Raw genomic sequence first — 5,174 nt, forward strand, 5'->3', positions numbered from 1 at the left:
TGTGGAAAAGCTGAACCAAACACTCAATTCAAGGTCAGCATAACATGCTGCCCTGACTAGGGCTGTATACATCCTGTGAGAGAAGAACAGAAGCAAAGATAGCTCCCTTCCTATGTCTGTTTCCCGTATTCCTACAGCTCAGTTCTATTCAGGTCGGTGATCATCCCCTATTTTAGGTGAATTCAATCTCATTGAAATTCTCCCCGAGAGTGATGCACGTCTCCATACGCAAATCTGGTGTTGGATTTATTGATGCTAACGTACAGATGTAAGGGAGTTATAAATTCCATGTCAGTCGTCGTGCATAGAGAAGGAATGGCTTTTTGTGGCACGGGGAAGAAACTGCGATGTCTAAGTGAGAGAAAAGGTTTATTGCGATCATCCCTGAGAGTGTTGTTGAGGCAGTATTTGGGGTACAGTGGATAGACTTCCTCTCAATTTTCAACAGGCTAATCCTTGGGATGATGGCACCATGAGCAGAGAGTGAAGCTCAGTGAGAGAATAAGAAGGGATTGCCTTGAACCTTAAGGGGGATGGACAATCACTCATGATGTTCTAACCAGGCACTGATACGGTGATAACTTCCATGGCTTTGAGTTTTTTACTCGGGTTACATGGTTCTCAATAGGTAAAGAGCCTCTGAGGACGTGCCCCTCATCCCACCGCCACTCTACATGTTGATTGAGAGAGACAGAGGGTCAGTCATTGAATAAACTCTCCCCACATTAATGCAGTGCATTGAATATGTGAGCCTGCACTGAACGTCATGTTATCCACATTCCCGACAATAGCCACAATACCTTCATTCTAAAACAGATAACTATTCCCACCAGCTTCTGACATCTATGGAGAAAATGGGTCTGCCTTCTCAGAGATGGAGGATGCCTCTCTGAGACTTGACTCAAAACATCTGGCTTCCTTCCTCACTGCCAGAGTTAAACCACGTTAAAGTGTCATGTGTCCCACTTGTAATGGAGCCACGAGGAACATCATGGAGCCGTCTCTGAGTGCATTCTCGGTTTCATTGATTTGTCAGGTTGGAGCATCAATGACACCCTCCTTTGTCTCGAGGTGCTAAATGGCCTCCTCCAGGTCCCATGGAACAGGTTCATGGGTCTGACTTAACCCTGCCTGTTCCTGTTTAACAGATTGATGTGGTAACCAGACTTCTCTTCTTCCTGTGGAAGAGGCAGGAGGATTGAATGGGCTATCCCTCTCTTTGTTCAGTAGCTTATATGGGCTGAATGGCTTCCACATATCTGTTTCTAACGCGCATGAGATGCTGAATGAGCTTTTCGTTTAATTGTGAAAATGTAAAGTGTCTGGCGTTGCTGTTGCATGAACGTTACTGACACTTTAATGGCACAAGCCTGAATGCTTTTCGGGTCTTACTGCACATAGGCACTGACTGGTTTAGGAGCTGAGGTGTGACACATTATTCTGAACATTGGGTGATCTTTAGTGACCATCCCCATTTCAGATCTTATGATAAGGAAAGACAGTGATGAAGCAGCTGAAGATGTTTGTTTTGAGGCAGCTACCCTGAGGATCTCCTGCCGAGATGTCCCCGGACTGAGAGGATTGTCAGTCACCGACCACAAACATCTTCCTTTGTTCTCTGAAAGACCCCAAACCAGTGGGGTGGGTACACCTGATTCCCATTAAGCTCAAATAAGTAGGTGGTCCGGATGCCATCCTCATTCAAATACTGCCTTGTTATCAAGGCCATTCACTCTTTCCTGAGCCCCTGTGTTCACCTCTTGTTCATATCAATAGATGATAGTGTATGTATAGGGAGTATTTTCCTCTCATAGAGGGTAATCAATGCCAGGAATTATCTGGGCTAGAGATTGAGGTGAGTTATGTCACGGATATTATTGAAAGAGGTGGTACATGAATTTTTGACCTGTCAGAGAGCTAAGGAGTGTGAAGAATTGGATATTAAAGACGAGTTAATGCCAACAGTAGATCAGCCATGATGGTATACAATGGCTTGATCGTCCGAGTTACCTAATCTTGCGCTTTATGTTCTCATGTTCTGTAATTACAAAGTTAATGATTGTAATTTTCCTGAACGATCTGTTATTGAATGTTGCAGTCAGAGAGAGTAAAGTATTTTGTGAGTCATCTCTGGGTGAGGTATGGGCGCTGTATTCACAGTGAATCTGGGTCTCCAACATAACGAACAAATGAAGCACAAGTTGCAGAGGAGACACTCTGTAAAGAGACCAGAGGTGTCTTTCGAAACAAACCTGGTTTTCCAAATAACATTTTCCAACCCATGACAAACCGTGTGTGTCAGTCTTGAGTGATTGAATGATATCCTGTGTTACTGTGGAACCGGAATTTGGAGCAGGTGGCCTCCATCTGGTACTTTAAGGAGCTGTGAGGAGCTGAATGGAACATAGGAACATAGGACTGAGCAGCAGGAGTGGGCTATTAGAAAATTTGTCACTGCTCCACCACTCAAAAAGTGATGTGATTGTGGTCTCAGCACCACTTTTCTGCCTGTACACCATTCTCCTACATTCACGTGTTTGTCAAATGTTTGAAAAGAACACAACTTTGAATAAATGAAATCATCCAGGCACAACAAACTTCTGGGGAAGGGAATTTCCACTTGAACAATCCTTTGAGAATTTCTCATTTGTGTTCCAACCAATGTTGGAGGGTAATTGTTTCCTTATCCAGTCCCACTCCCCCACTGGTTACAACAAATTTTAAATGAAACCAGTTTAGTTAGGTGGCCAATGACATAGACATCAGAGTAGCTCATTTTCTAGAAAAAATGTGAGACACATAAATTTGAACTCATAGCAAATGGTAAATTGACAGAGAGTCCCAAACATTATTCTGCCTTTGAAGTTATTTTACTCACACAAGATGCTGGTAATGGGATTTCTTTCTGCAATAATTGGATTTGGCTGAATTCCTTTTGTTTCAGGCAGTGGAGAGACTCTCATGAATCCTCACCAGGAATCCTTCACAAATGGTAAAGATAATTCAGGGATTTTATGGTCTCACGCTTTGCTATTGGGCGGAACAAAGTAATAGAGAGGGATCAATCGGCTGCTGCTTCTCAGGCAGGGAACATTTTTCTCCATCTCTGTGTTGGAACATACAATAACATCAACTGATCACCAAACTGGACAATGTGCGATCTCCTGGAACATTCTCTTGAAAACCTGATTATGGACTATATGCAGGTGCATCATTGCTTTTGTTGTACACAGCGCCTTCCGATCGCAAACAAATGTTCCCACTTTATGAATTATTGACATGCTTTCACGTATCTGTGCAATTTGTAAATATTGGTAGGTGTCTTCATAGTACATATGTTCATATCAATACACCTTTTTCTTAAAATGTATTCTCTAGCTTTAGTCTCCCTGACAAGAGAAAATATGCGTCAAGCTGATGCACTTTTCAGAAAGTCATGGATGGTTCAATAATATTTCCCAGGTAAGTTCGAAACTGATAACTCCTCCATAATAAAAGGCCCTCATTCCAGGAATGAGTAAAGGGAAACCTCTGTGAAAATCTTCGAAAAGAATTATATCCTGCTTTTAGTTTCTGGGATCAAAAACGCATGCAGTTTATCAGATGTGGTCTCAGCAATGCCCTGTACAGATGCCGTAAAACATTACTGATATTAAACCTGATACCCTTTGTTAATAACTGTATCATTGCACTTACTTCCAAATCACTTGCAGCATCTGCAGACTGACTTCATGTGATTCATGTCCCAGGAACATGGAAACCGCCTGAATCACAGAGTTCTGCAATATCTCTCCATTTAAATTGTTTATCATTGTTTTATCCTTCATGCCAAAATAGACAATTCACCCAATGCTCTTGACGCTCCAGGTTTGCTCACTAACCAGTTACAGCTTTGCAACCTGAAAATGAACATTTATTTCTATTCTCTATTTCCTGTTAACAACAGCTTCCCTGTTCCTGTTTAGCAGTTCAGGCAGGTTGAATGGCCTCCTCCTGGGCTGTGTAATGTACTCAACGAGCTGAATTACTTCATTCCATATTGCTGTGTAGATCCTTCGAAGGGCAGAATGGTCTCCTTCTGTTTCACTATAATGATTCTGTTTGATAGAATGGGGTGGTTCCCTACCATGTAACAGCATCGAGGGTTGGATTGAGAGAACAACACATGGGGTAGGGGCAGCAGTATATCACTGTAACAACCTCAAGGGGTGGATTGACAGGGCAAAACATGGGGTGGGGGAGTAGTATATCTTTGTATCAGCCTCGAGAGGTGGATTGAGGGAGAAACAAATGGGCTAGGGGCAGCAGTATGTTACTGTAATAGCTTTGCTGTCCTTTTCCAGGCTGCATCTCCTGCATTGGGAGAAAGGGAGGGAGGTGGGAGGGAGAGTGGCAGTGGGTGACCCTGCTCTTAGTGCCCGTGTAGGTGGGGGGAATTGTGAGGTTTCTGGAAGGAGTCAGTCGACAGTTTGAACCAATATAGTATTATTAGTGTGGGGCTATAGAGAAGGCGACAGAGAAAAAGAGGAAGAAAGTTGCTGAATTCAATAGTGAGAGTGGTCGTGCCTGAGCCTTATTTGGAGATAGGGTGTGAACCTGGTTCGGGGGTAGGTTCTATAACTGATGGACAGTGAGTGTGAGGGAGCAAATAGAATGCGGTTGCATTTATCCAGACAGGGCGGGGAGCATATTGTTGCTTGTCTTGAATTGATAGACGTTCCTTCAGATCACCTCAGAGTCGAAGTGAGCCTCTCCGAATGTCTTGTTCAAGTCTATCGCTAATAACGCCACAGACACTGTTCCTCAGATTCCACAGAATCAGTCCAAGTGGAGCTTACAAATAGCAAGGAGAAGCAAATATTGGTGTGTTATATATCTAAACCAAAACAGTTATGAAAAATCTGAGTATCATATGCTCTGGAAATTAGATATGCAAGTATTGTGTATACTGCAGTCTTATTGGATGGGCTCAAGTTGCATCTAAACTGCATTAACTAAGTGACTGCTCATGTTGTGAAAAATAAATTCTGTCAGTGAATATGAGGTGGGTTGAAGAGTATGTTGTGAAGCAAACTAGAGAGCAGGTTATTTTGGATTTGGTGTCGTGTGGTCAGGCGGGCTAATTTATAATCTTGCTCTGAAGCAGCTTTTAAGGAATAGTGGCATTAATAAGG

The sequence above is a fragment of the Chiloscyllium punctatum genome, chromosome 28, assembly GCF_047496795.1.
Source record: "Chiloscyllium punctatum isolate Juve2018m chromosome 28, sChiPun1.3, whole genome shotgun sequence".
Classification (NCBI taxonomy): domain Eukaryota; kingdom Metazoa; phylum Chordata; class Chondrichthyes; order Orectolobiformes; family Hemiscylliidae; genus Chiloscyllium; species Chiloscyllium punctatum.